Source organism: Jatropha curcas, chromosome 6 (assembly GCF_041381405.1).
Source record: "Jatropha curcas cultivar XTBG-Jc1 chromosome 6, XTBG_Jcur_1.0, whole genome shotgun sequence".
Taxonomy (NCBI): Eukaryota; Viridiplantae; Streptophyta; class Magnoliopsida; order Malpighiales; family Euphorbiaceae; genus Jatropha; species Jatropha curcas.
Genome location: NC_143156.1, coordinates 15,580,051 through 15,594,954, shown reverse-complemented (window position 1 = coordinate 15,594,954; position 14,904 = coordinate 15,580,051). Strand labels below are relative to the sequence as shown.

Below are 14,904 nucleotides of genomic sequence, written 5' to 3'. Positions count from 1 at the left end.
TCTTATCTTAATAATCTAGAGAGCCAATCGTGACAAGCCACGTGGCAATCTTATCCTCAAACCTAATAATGCAAAGGAATCTTATCCTAGACATAATAATGTGGGGAGGGCCCACGATAGTGACACACATATTCTTACACATACATTATTGCAACAAGACAAAAGGAAAAGACAAACACATCACCATTATTACAAAAGTGAAAGGGGACAATGATGGGACGCATCACTATCCACTTTTAGACCCAGGGACTTTTGTTGATGGGTTCATGTTCAGACCAGTCTTCATCTGAGTCATCAGAAGGAGTGTGATCATAGGTCCAACGTGGTCTTTTGGTATTACCAGCAATCCACGTGTTATGATCATCTTCAGGGTCATAATCAAGAACATCATCAAGATCAGGAGGAGGACATTGAGAGTGCATCTGTTGAATTCGTGGTGATCTTCTTGGAAGGAGTGCGTCAATCTGTTGTGAAGTCATTGGAGTGTCAGGTAATTGAGAATCTTGAAACTCTGAGCCAAGAGGGCCAGGTGGTCCAGTTGATGGTCCAGGGTCAGTTGAGGGTCCAGGTGTCAGGTCGGCATAGGAAAATATTTTTCTTGGGTCTGTGTCAAGTCAGTGCATGCTAACCATGGGAGTAGTTGACGCGGAACCCAATGAAAATAAATTTCATGAACTCAATGACAAGTTTTGGAAGAGATCAAAGATCTAGAATAAATTCCCCTCTATGGCACCCAAAGCTTAAAGAAGCAAGAACCCAATAATAGAGTAAAAGAATAAGATAAACGCCACAATGAATTGATAAGTTTACCTTGATTCTTGATGCAATCTCACACTCTCTAAAACATGAACAGCCTAAGCATGAAGAAGTAGTCTTTAATTCATTGATTAATTGTTGAATAATTACAAAATAACAAGCTATTTATACTAATCTAAGAGGCAGATCCTTAAAGGACTTTAGAGTTAGCTAAGAGTAGGATTTAGCAAATCTATCCAACTAAGGATAAGGACTAATAAAATCATAACAACTTAAGGATTTGGATATCTAATCCAAATCTACTAAGATTGACTAATCTAACAAAATAAGGACTAATTAATCAAGGGGGGCACGAAATATTGGAGGCCCAACCCATTAACAAAGCAAAAACTCAAAATAAGCTAACTAACTTAATGAGAGGCGAGGGACAAGCACGGCCTGGGTGTGCTATTTGGCACGGGCGTGCTTCAATGTAGGAGTTTCCCTCGTGAGAGTCAGAGGGAAGCACGGCCAGGGTGTGCTATTTGGCACGGGGGTGCTTCAAGGTAGTTGTTTTCCTCAGCAAGTCAGACGAGGGCACGGCCTGGGGTGTGCCATCTAGCACGGGCGTGCTAACTAATTCATGTTCCCACTCAACATGTGCTTCTATTAATGTGAGAAACTTAGGTGTTCTCCATGCTTCCTTGAGATCTATGGTTGAGTGGTAGCGATTCCGTATCAGTAGTCATGTCTGTGGATTTATTAAGTGCATTGCCATGGAGTAACAAGGCACGTTGAATGGTCAAAAAGGATTCTTCAAAACGACAAGGGAGATTTTTCCAATGAGTGACAGTTGTGACAATGGTACCAGAAGAATCATATTGTCTTCGGAGAAACAGGATGGCCATGTATTTTTTAGCTTTACTAAAATCAGGATGAGTGAACAGATTATTTTGGTGAATCCAAGCTCTGAGTTTGTATTGCCATGAAGCAATATTTTCAAATAATTGAAAGAACTGCCAGGCAGGATGACGATGGTTCTCTTCTATGTGTAGAAACCAAAGAGTTGGGAGAAGTGGAATTTCTACAGGAAGATGATAAAGGGTGGTAAGACACCAAAGGTACCAGAACTCATTATCTGTGTGAGGGAATGACTCATTGACAGTGGGGAACAGTTTCCAAGGAACAGAAGCAGTGAAATCATTGGATTGTGGAAGTACTTGAGGATAGAGCTCAATTATTTTCCTGTAAATCCCCATGTCACGTTCTTGAGATGAGAGGCCTTGTGGCATTTGAGGGTGAGGTGTATCTTGTAAAAAGTAGGCCATGCCAACAAAAGGATAAGTGGTCTTAATAATGAAGGAGACAGGAGTAACAGGCTTAGAGACTCGTGATAAGAAGTCAGGGATAAGATTGGTTTTGCCTTTATGTGCTGTACTTCAAAGTCATAGCGGGAAAACCATTCTTTTAATCTGAGCAACTGTTTATCAGGAAGATTTTTGCCTTTGAAATCAAGGATCTTGGGAAAAGAGGAATTGTCGAGGCGGACAATGAAATGTCGGGAAGCCGGAAAGAATTCACATTTCTGAATTCCATATTTGACTGCAAGGATCTCTTTGTAATTGGAATGATAATGGAGCTCAGCATCTTTAAGTTTTCCAGAAGCATATTTACAGAGAGATTCTTTGCCATTTTTGCGTTGAAGAAGAATAGCACCCCATACTAGATCACTAGCATCTGTTTGTAAAATGAGCTGGGCCTCATCAGATGGAATGGTTAAAGAGGGAGTCTTTTGGGCTAACCTTTTAAGAGCTTTGACGGCCTCAGTATGTTCATGGGTCCAAGGAGGAGGAGTCTTTTTCAATAAAGAAGACAAGGGCTTAGTGTATATGGCGGCGTTAGGGATGAAATCCCTAATGTAATTGATGAACCCAAGGAATTGTTGGGCTTGGACTTTAGAAACGTTGGTATTCGGAAAATGGGCCAATTCTTGGGCCAGATGTGGGCCTGGTTGGTACTGACCATTTTTTATATGGAGCCCAAGGAAATCAATTTCATGCTTGCCAATAATGGACTTCTTTTCAGAGAGCATAAATCCATAAGAATGGACCAGAGAATGAAATTGGATCAACAGATCTTCATGGGCCTTAGCAGTTTCAAATAACGATTTTTCATTCTGTCTGAGTACGTGGCAACAATCCAGAAAGTGAGCTGCGTCACGCAGCTATCGGGTCCGTCACGCAGCCGTCAGCTGCGTGACGCAGCTATCGTTTCTTTACCTAGATTAGTTGCGTCCCGCAGCTATCAGATCCGTAACGGATCTGGAGGTTGCGTGACGGAACTGTTCATATTCATGATTTCATTTTTATTTTTAATATTCTATTTTAATTGTGGATTTAAATTATACGTTTGATGGATCTGGAGTCTTAAGAACAGTTAGGTCACGCGACTATTAGATTCGTCACGCAACTGTTCTTTCAGGACTAGCTGAGTGACGTGACTGTTCTAGGGTTCCAGAAATGATTTTTGTTTTTTTTTTTTTAAAAATAATTTTTGTACAAAAAATAAAATTTAATTCTTTTAATAAATCCGAAGACAACCAATTGTGGGCAGATTGCAATTTAATTAAGTTTAGGATATTAAAATGTAATTATGCATGATTTTGGGTCTTTGGTTTTCGGGCTAAAATTTTAATCGGGTAGAATGTACTTTTAGGTTCGGTTTGTGGCCCGCCTTTAACCATAAGGCAAGAGCGGGTCTTTTATTTATTTGTTATAATTGCTTTTGTGTGGATGATTTAAATGATTATGGATGCAATGATTGAATTTAATTGAATTTGAATGGGACGATTAACTGACTTTCCACATAAGAACTCAGTTCGATTCATTCGGGTTGGGTTTAAGTAAATAAATAATTTGGCTTTTCTAAAATGAATTAGAAATCATAGGTTAAAAGAGGCCGATTTTTCCCGGCGTCGGCTTCCAACGGGCCGATGTACTCAATTCCCACACCCAGAATCGCCTTGGTGCGCCTGACCAGTTTTTAAATAATTTTGGCCTTAAATAAAATTGGGTTTAAATGGAGTCATTTTTATAAAATTGAAAACGGTCCCATTGTCGAAACAATGGGTGGCGACTCAAAATGTTTGTAAGACCGATTTATCGGCATCGTATCCAAATAGGTTTTGTCACCACTTGTTCATAAATAAAATCGCTTTTTTCCAAATCCAAAAACTTAAAAGTGAACGTTTTTTGGATCGCTCGGGAGCGGTGCGAAAACAATTTGAAATAATAAAAAGGACTCATTTCAGTTCAAGTGTGCAGCAAAATTTTTCCTTTGCAGAATCTGTTATCGCGAGCGCGATTTATGGAAGCGCGAGCGCGTAAGGTTGAGTTTTAAGCACAGAGAGTTTGCCTTTGTATTCGCGGACAGAGTCGCGAGCGCAAATTAAGGAAGCACGGGCGCGATACCTGTGAAAAAGAGATAGAGAGATTGGATTAAAGATCGCAATCGCGATAGATATATTCACGGGTGCGAATCAGGAGAAAAAGAAGTCAGAATGTTTGCACTGATCGTTCGCAAGATGAAATCTTAAAGTCGCGATCGCGAAACCAGAGTCGCATCCGCAATTGTCCAACGGACAGAAGATAACAACTATCCTTTCAAAATTCAATTCAACTCTTCTCCTTCCCAAGGTATTCAAACCTGCAAAAAGTTGCAAACACCCTCTCAAAACCAATCAAATCCTTTCTTTCCCAACTTCTCCATTGACCATTCAACCCTATCCTTCCCTAAGATTGTGTATATAAAGGACTTTATTTCTCTTCAAAACACCACATCTGCCAGTGCAATACTCTTCACATAAATAAAATCTTCTGTTATCATTATCACTCTCATTCTCATTATGCCGTTCAAGCAAAAGGCAAGGAAAAAGAATGATGGTTCATCTTCTTCTGTTCCAACAAAGAAAGATTTGGCTTCAAGGTACAAAGCGCCATTTCCCATCTACACTATAGAAGAGGGCGAACATTTCACATGCCTCACGAAGTCCAGTTTTACTGGTATGTATCTTCTTGACACTAATTTTTCTGCACAACACTGGTCTGTTAGAAAAAATTCAAGAATATCCCAAAATCCTTAAATTTGAAATCTATAGTCAATTAAGAATTCCTGAGAATGCTAAAATAAGTCTTGAGTTATTGACCACCCTTGAATGGGTTGATGAGACAGAGAATGCCATAAAATTTAGAGTAGATGGAGAGGAGTTAACTTTAGACTATGATAAAATGCATCTGTGGTTAGGATTTCCTAAAAATGGATTTGCTTCCAAACTGAAAGGTTGGAACGCTGCTTCGGTTTGGGAAATGCTAACAAGTCAGTCATCTTTTAATGCTCGAAATGCTGGTAACAAATGGTTTAAGGATGAAAGTATTTTATATCTACATAAATATTTGTGTTACGCTTTGATACGAATCCACTAGCACCAACCACCTATGGAGCTCAAGGGAACAAGGACCACAACAATGGCAATCCATTAGCACTTCCTAGTGGACCAATTACAAGGAGCCGTGCAAAGAAGTATGAAGCAACCATGTCCTTATACATTCAAGGGCAAATCACACAAGAGCTCCATGACCTTGCTTTCAACAAGTGCTATGAAGAACTTGAAGAAACACCTAAGTTTCTCACATTAATAGAAGCACATGTTGAGTTGGTAAGCACGCCCGTGCAAGGTGACACGCCCCAGGCCGTGCAAGCTACTGTCTCTCAAGGAACAACACATGATCTGGAGCACGCCCGTGCCAACTAGCACGCCCCAGGCCGTGCACTTCTCTGCCTCTCTCAAGGAAGCTCATCCATGCGCGCACGCTCGTGCGCCTTGGCACGCCCTAGACCGTGCGCTCTACTGCCTCTCGCGAAGGAAGCCCATCCATGCGCGCACGGCCGTGCGCCTTGACACGCCCTGGACCGTGCAACTGTCTGCCTCTCATTAACATAGTTAGTTTATTTTGTGTTTTTGCAATGCTAATGGGTTGGGCCTCCAATATTTTGACCACCCTTGATTAGTTAGCCTTATTTTGATTAGACTTAGTCAATCTTTAGTGGATTTGGATTAGATCTCCAAATCCTTAAGTTGTTATGATTTTATTAGTCTTATCCTTAGTTGGTTTAGATTTGCTAAATCCTACTCCTTAGCTAACTCTAAATCCTTTAAGGATCTGGACCTCTTAGATTAGTATAAATAGCTTGTTATTTTGTAATTATTCAACAATTATTCAATGAATTAAAGACTATTTCTTCATGCTTTGGCGTGTTGGCTTTAGAGAGAGTGTGAGATTGCATTCTTCTAATTGCATCAAGAATCAAGGTAAACTTATCAATTCTTTGTGGCGTTTATCTTATTCTTTTACTCTATTATTGGTGTTCTCGCTTCTTTAAGCTTTGGGTGCCATAGAGGGGAGTTTATTCTAGATCTTTGATCTCTTCCAAAACTTGTCATTGAGTTCATGAAATTTATTTTCATTGGGTTCCGCGTCATGCTTTGTATGGACAAGTGGAAGCCACCAAAGTCCAAACAAAGGGTTTGTTTTTGTTGGAAACTGTTTTGTAGGAAAAGAGGGTATATTTTTCACGAATAATGTTTAATACCCTTTACAACTTCTCGTCATCAAGGCAAGGTTACGTTGGGGATCGGTAACATGGCACCCATTCTAACATATGCTGCCCGTATGCCTATTCCACCCTATCGTGCACAGCCAATCGATATTTTCAGGTATATGGATGGTGCTTTCTTGAAGAAGTCTGGATTAGTAGATGAAGTGAAAGATGGTAATACCATGATTTTTCTCGTGTGAATGAAGAAGAAATAAGACAAAGGAAAGGGAAGTCGCCAGTAACATCCTCAACTCCAGCGGACGATGAGGCAGATGAAATTGCTGGATGGAGGCAAGTTTTGAATAGAGTTGATGCGTTACAGTAGTCCCAGGAAAATTTGCAAGTAACCATTTTTGAGATGGGGTAGTAATTTTTACGCCATTCAGAAAGAGCGCAAGAGTATGGCACGGAAGTGGATGTCATATTTTCGAAAGCAGAACATCGAATTCACTCCATCACCTCTAGATTCTCTAAAGGCCTGAGGTTTTTCTGCACCCATTCATTTCTCTTTCATTTTTCTTTGTATTCTGTGTGTTTTATGCATGTGCTATGTGTGTGATATGCATGTCTTCTCTCCCAATGAGGACATTGTATCTCTCAAGTGTGGGGGACGTATCTATGTGTCTTTTATACATTGATATCTATATAAAAAACAAAAAAAAAAAAAAAACTATTGACAATTAAAAAAAGTCAAATTCTTTACCTTGGTTCAATGTTTAGTCCCTGCATGTTGATTTGCTTATATTTCACTTTTTGAAATGGAAGTCTTGAATTATATACCATAATTAAGAGATTTCAAGGATTATATGTTTTAAGTTTGATTATGAACATTAGGTATTAAGATTTAAAACATGACATATGAAGTTTCTTTAGGAAATTTGTAAATCTTTAGTTAATTATCTAAACATAATTTTGGCTTAAGAGAAGCATGAATCCTAACTTGAATAAGTAGGAAGAAAAGGGAAACTAAAGCCATAATACATGTATGTTTTAAGTCAATAAAGGATGAGAATATTATGAGAGAAAAAGAAAGATTGAGGGAATAACGGAAATCCGTTCTAAAGTGGTACGGAGCATAAAATGTGATACGGATCCACTATCACCAACCACCTATGGAGGTCAAGGGAATAAGGACCACAATAATGGCAATCCATTAGTACTTCCTAGTGGACCAATCACAAGGAGCCGTGCAAAGAAGTTGATACGGATCCATCATCACTCGTCACTGGATCGCAAGGAGGCATGGTGAACGACGAAGGAGATCCATTGGTGCTTCCTATTGGACCGATTACAAGGAGCCGTGCAAAGCGATATGGGGCAGCCATATCATTATTTGTTCAAGCCCAAATAACACAAGAACTTCATGATGTCGCATTCAACAAGTGTTGTGAGGAACTTGAAGGCATTCCTAGGCTTCTAATGTTGTTGGTGGCATGTGAAGTTGAAGCACTCCAATAAATTAGCTTGACTGCTACAGTGGAGGAAAGCACGCCTGCTACAGTGGAGGGAAGCACGCCTGCTACAGTGCCCGCGCCAATTAGCTTGACTTGCTACAGTGACATCGACTTGAAGGCTTGGAGTGACTTAGGCGTGTTTTGTGTGTTTTATGCTTTGTTAAACCTAGATTCCTTATTTAGTATAAATAACTTGTCTTCCATGTAAGGACAGAATTTTGACAAATTGAAAAACTTCATTTGATCAAGCTTTGCTTGTTCCATTTGCTTAGAGTGACAGTGAGAGATTGCTTCCTCTAATTGCATCAAGAATTTAAGGTAAACTTATCAATTCGTTTGTGGCGTTTATCTTGTTCTTTGCTTGATTATTGGTGTTACCGTTTCCTTATAAACGTGGGGTGCCATAGAGCATTTAATCTCGATTATTGGTGTTTCCATTTCATTATAAACGAGGGGTGCCATAGAGGCGAACTTACATCTTATCCTTTGATTCGATCCGTATCAGAAGTATGGAGCAACCATGTCCTTATACATTCAAGAACAAATCACACAAGAGCTCCATGACCTTGCTTTCAACAAGTGCTATGAAGAACTTGAAGGAACACCTAAGTTTCTCACATTAATGGAAGCACATGTTGAGTTGGAACCTGAATTTCCAACACATGACATGCCTAGACCATGCTTGGTTAGCACGCCCGTGCAAGGTGGCACGCCCCAGGCCGTGCAAGCTTTTGCCTCTCAAGGAACAACACTTCACTCGACGCACGCCCGTGCCAACTAGCACGCCCCAGGCCGTGCACTCTTCTGCCTCTCGCGAGGAAAACTCATACATATGCGCACGCCCGTGCCAGTTAGCATGCCCCAGACCGTGCACGCCCCTGCCTCTCATTTAACTAGTTAGCTTATTTTGAGTTTTGCAATGTTAATGGGTGATACGACCCTAGCCAATTAACAAGTACTCTTGCAAATCAACAAGGAACATCTAGCGGAAAGCATGCAATCTCGGAAGTACCCGACAATCCCTTTAACCCCCCAAGTACTCTTGAAGAGAGAAAGTAAGGAATTTAGAACAAGAAACAGAAACTTACCTTCAAGTACTCTTGAAAACAACTCTGAAATTCTTGGTGCAATTAAATCTTGTAGAACTCACAAGCTTAGCTACTACGGATATTTTGGTTCTATGAAGAACACAATCTGTTCTTGAAAGAACAAGAAGAAAACGTTTTGTTTTGATTTCAATTCAATGGTGGCTGCTGTGCAACTCTTACAACATTATAAGTAACATAAGCTAACCCTAATTTAGCTATTAACTTAAGTTAGCCCAAGCTTATCCCTAATGTGGCCCAAATGGGCTTAATTAAATACAAGTCCAAGCTAACTACTTAAAACAATCCTGACTTAAACATTAACTAACTTAGGCTGGCCCTACTCTAGAAAATAAGCCCAACCAACCTTACACTTAATTAATTAAGTCCACTAAAAGAATTTAAACAAAATAGGGCAAATGGGCCGAAGGCCCTACACAACCCATACTTAAGCTCATAATAAGATAACAACCTCCTAAATTTGCCTAAGTATAGAATCATGTAAAATGCATCAAATGGCAGCCTCATTGCACGCCTCAAGCATCATAACAAGCTTTGGTGCTTCTTCAAGTTCAATCTCACATCTTGCATAATTATGATCTTGAAGCTCCAATGTGATTTGTTCTTGAGCAAATGCATTCAAGGCTGTTCGTAGCTTGGTTGCACGAGCTCTTGTGATTGGCCCCACGGGTAGAGCTAGAGGATCCTTCACCTTGCTTCCTTGATCCGTATCATTCCCTCCCTCCTCAAAAAGATTTGTCCTCAAATCTGAATCATAATCAAATGGAGAAAGGTCAGAAACATTAAAGGTAGCAGACACGCCATACTCACCTGGTAGATCAATCTTGTAGGCATTGTCATTGATCCTCTCCAACACTTGAAAAGGCCCATCACCTCGGGCAGCAAGCTTTCCTTTCCTTTGGTTTGGGAATCTTTCCTTCCTCATGTGCACCCAAACCCAATCGCCAGGTTGAAATACCACACGCCTCCTTCCCTTGTTGGCACGGTCAGCATAGCTTTTGTTCTTCATGTCTATATGAGCCCTAGCTTTATAGCATGTATCTCCCGGATCAATTCAGCCTTCTTTTCACCATCTAAGTTAGCAATTTCACTTAAAGGCAAAGGAAATAAATCAAGTACAGTGAAAGGATTAAAACCATACACAAGCTCAAATGGACTATAACCACTAGAAGAATGTATAGACCTATTATAAGCAAATTCAATGAAAGGCAAACAATCCTCCCAAGTTTTCAGATTCTTACCAACCACCGCTCTAAGTAAAGTACCTAGAGTTCTGTTAACTACCTCAGTCTGTCCATCCGTTTGGGGATGACAAGTAGTAGAGTACAGCAACTTTGTACCAAGCTTACCCCATAAAACACGCCAAAAGTGAGAAAGGAATTGACGCGGAACCCAATGAAAATAAATTTCATGAACTCAATGACAAGTTTTGGAAGAGATCAAAGATCTAGAATAAACTCCCCTCTATGGCACCCAATGCTTAAAGAAGCAAGAACACCAATAATAGAGTAAAAGAATAAGATAAACGCCACAAAGAATTGATAAGTTTACCTTGATTCTTGATGCAATTAGAAGAATGCACTCTCACACTCTCTCTAAAGCCATGAACACACCTAAGCATGAAGAAGTAATCTTTAATTCATTGAATAATTGTTTTTTTTTTAAAATTTACAAAATAACAAGCTATTTATACTAATCTAAGAGGTCCAGATCCTTAGAGGATTTAGAGTTAGCTAAGGAGTAGGATTTAGCAAATCTAAACCAACTAAGGAGTTGACTAACAAAATCATAACAACTTAAGGATTTGGAGATCTAATCCAAATCCACTAAAGATTGACTAAATCTAATCAAAATAAGGCTAATTATTCAAAGGTGGCCGAAATATTGGAGGCCCAACCCATTAGCATTGCAAAAACACAAAATAAGCTAATTAGTTTAATGAGAGGCAGACAGTTGCACGGTCCAGGGCGTGTCAAGGCGCACGGGCGTGCGCGCATGCATGAGTGTCCTTCGTGAGAGGCAGAAGAGTGCACGGCCTAGGGCGTGCTGACTGGCACGGGCGTGCACGCATGCATGAGTTTCCCTTGGGAGAGGCAAGTAGAGTGCACGGTCTGGGGCGTGCTATTTGGCACGGGCGTGCTTCTTCAGGCGTGCTAACCAACTCAACATGTGCTTTCATTAATGTGAGAAACTTAGGTGCTCTCCATGCTCCCTTGAGCTTTATGGTTGAATGGTAGCGATTTCGTATCATTCCCCCTTTCCTCGAAAAGATTCGTCCTCGAATCTTAGTTAGAAGTTGAGGTATCCATGCTTTCTTGATCTCCATGGTTGCTCCATGTTTCTTTGCATGACTTCTTGTAGTTGGTCCACTAGGAAGCATTAATGGATTTTTCATGTTGTTCTCCTTGCACCCTTGAGTTCCATGGATGAGTGATGGCGGATTCGTATCATTCCCCCATTCCTCGAAAAGATTTGTCCTCAAATCTGTATTCATGTCCAAAGGAGACAAATCATTAATATTGAACGTAATGAAAACACCATACTCACCTGGTAAGTTTGTCTTGTAGGTGTTGTCATCAATGTGTTCCACAACTTGGAATGGTTCACCTCCACGTTCATCAAACTTAATCTTTCTTTGGTTGGGAAACTTTTCCTTGTGAAAATGTACCCAAACCCAATCACCTGGCACAAATATTATCTTTCTTCTTTTCTTAGTCACATGGTCAGCATATTGTTTCTTCCTCCTTTTTATGTCTCTATGAACTTTAGCCTTAGCATGCATTTCCTTGACTAAAGCGGTCTTTTTTTCATCATTAGAAAATTCCTGTAACAAAGAAACAATACTAGATGGCAAAATAGAGGAATCAGTGTTAGGCAAATTAAGCAAAAACTCTTTTAACCAAATCATCAAGATTGGTCTACCCTTTCCAACACGGTTTTGTTTCTTTCCCTCTCTCAAACAAACAGTTTGTTTCTTTTTTTCACTCACAATTGGGCCATTAATTTGTTTTGTTATTATTGTGGCCTCTTTTCCTTCATCCTTACTCCTTTCTCTCTTTTGTTCTGTGGCTTCTTCCTCCTCTCTTTCTTCACTCTTTTCACACTCTGGTTCTTTTGAACTTGAAGCCTTACTCTCATTTTCTTTCAAGGCCGAAACCTCTCTTTCTCTCTCAATCATCTTCCTTTGATCTTCATATACTTCTTGAGGTGATAATGGATCAATAACCATCTGTTTATCCTCAATTGAAGATTAGTAATCCTCTTCTGGAAACACATCTTCAAATTCTTGCAAAGGATCGACAAATACACTTGGCAAAGATGGATTAGGATCATTGATGGTTAAACAAATTTCTTTGCACGAAGGTACAAATATAGGTTGAATTTGTTTTACCTTTTCTTCTCCCTCTTTCTTTTTATTTTCACTCAGTATGTTCTCACTCATCTTATTTTTACACTCCTTTTCCTTATTGACAGTTTCAAAACTCATCTTTTTCTTTTCACATTGGTCTTCATACACTTCCTTTGAGAAAGATGAATTTGGACTGGTCATCCATCTATCCTTTGTGAATGAATACCTATTGAGGTAATCCACACTTTTCCTTTCTTGCTTCCTTCTTGAATTATTGTTCAAATTCCTAAAGTAACAATTAGGATTATCGACCTCCTCATCTTTAGGTATTTGAAATCTGGTTAGTGTAGTACTAGGACGAGCTCTTGTTGTATTAGAGCGTTGGGCAGCTTTAATCTCCTTCAAACCCTTTCTCATCATATCTTGGAAGAAACTTAGGTGCTCTCCATGCTCCCTTGAGCTTTATGGTTGAATGGTAGCGATTCCGTATCAGGAATTTGGCATCACGGTCTGAGACTCTGGTGCGTGGCACCCCATGCAATCTCACAACCTCCCTGAAAGACAACTTAGCAATATGGACAGCATCATCACTCTTATGGCATGCAATGAAATGTGCCATCTTACTAAACCTGTCCACAACAACAAAAATACTATCCCTACCACGCTTTGTTCTGGGCAATCCAAGTACAAAATCCATAGAAACATCAGTCCAAGGCAAAGTAGGTACAGGTAAAGGCATATAAAGGGCATGAGGCATAGATTTAGACTTAGCTTGCTTACATGCTATGCACACACCACACAGTTTCTCTACATCCCTACGCATATGTGGCCAAAAGAAATGTTCAGCAAGTATATCATATGTTTTAAGAACACCAAAATGCCCCATAAGTCCTCCACAATGCGATTCTAATACAAGCAATTCACGCATAGAACATTCGGGTATACAAAGTTTATTTCCCTTAAATAAAAACCCCTCATGCCTAAAGAACTTATTAAATGCCCCATGTTCACATGCACTCCAAATAAGACCGAAGTCATCATCATCAACATACAAGGATTTTATATGCTCAAATCCTAACAACTTAGCATTAAGAGTAGTAATTAAAGCATACCTCCTAGAAAGTGCATCAGCCACAATATTTTCTTTCCCTTGCTTGTATTTAATCACAAAAGGAAACTGTTCAATGAATTCAACCCACTTACCATGTCTCTTGTTCAACTTACCTTGTCCCTTGAGGTGCTTTAAAGACTCATGGTCAGTGTGTATGACAAATTCTTTGGGTAGAAGGTAATGTTGCCATACCTCCAATGCTCTCACTAGAGCATATAGCTCCTTGTCATAGGTTGAATAATTGAGTTGCGCTCCATTGAGTTTCTCACTGAAATAGGCAATAGGCTTTCTCTCCTGCATCAACACTGCACCAATACCTACACCAGAAGCGTCACACTCAATCTCAAATGTTTTATCAAAGTCAGGTAAAACTAAAATAGGAGCAGAACAAAGAATGGATTTTAAAGTATCAAATGCTCTTTGTTGCGCTTCCCCCCATTTGAACCCAACTTCCTTCTTTACCACCTCTGTGAGTGGGGCTGCTATAGTAGAGAAGTCCTTCACAAACCTCCGGTAGAAGCTTGCCAAGCCATGGAAACTCCTCACCTCAGATATAGATTTAGGAGTTGGCCATTCTCGAATTGCTTTAACCTTCTCCTCATCGACTTCAATCCCCTATGCACTCACAACAAAACCAAGAAAAACAAGCCTATCTATGCAAAAAGTGCATTTCTGTAGTTTAGCATATAACTTTTCAGCTCTCAAAGTTATCAATACTAACCTAACATGCTCAATATGCTCATCAATAGTTTGGCTATAAATCAGTATATCATCAAAATAAACCACAACAAATTTGCCTAGAAAAGCACGTAAGATATGGTTCATTAATCTCATGAAAGTACTAGGTGCATTTGTTAGACCAAATGGCATAACCATCCACTCATATAAACCATATTTAGTCTTAAAGGCAGTTTTCCATTCATCACCTAACTTCATTCTAATTTGATGATATCCACTCATTAAATCAATTTTCGAAAAGTATTTACTACCATGCAGTTCATCTAACATATCATCTAGCCTAGGAATTGGATAGCGATACTTAACTGTGATTTTGTTGACAGCTCGGCAGTCAACACACATCCTCCAAGAACCGTCCTTCTTAGGCACAAGTAATACAGGCACTGCACATGGGCTCATACTCTCCCTCACAAATCCCTTAGACAACAGGTCATCAACTTGGCGCTGCAACTCCTTAGTCTCCATGGGGTTGCTCCTATACGCTGGCCTATTAGGAATTGTGGCTCCGGGCACGAAGTCAATCTGATGCTCAATGCCTCTTAGGGGTGGTAGTCCGCTAGGCATTTCATCAGGAAACACATTAGAAAACTCCTGCAACAAAGAAACAAAACTAGGAGGCAAAGAAGAAGTGTCAATGTCAAGCAAATTAAGCAAAGTGTCCTTAAACCGAATCATTAAGATTGGTCTACCCTCACCAACACTGCTACGGATCTCTCTCTCTTTTACATACATGTTTTGCTTCTTTCTTCCCTCTCT

At 39.8% G+C, this 14,904-nt stretch overlaps 1 pseudogene; it reads right to left on the bottom strand.

Annotated features, from left to right (window-relative positions):
- Positions 1-236: 236 nt before the first annotated feature.
- Positions 237-14,904, bottom strand: part of LOC149495606 (uncharacterized) — a 37,628-nt pseudogene continuing 22,960 nt past the window's right edge.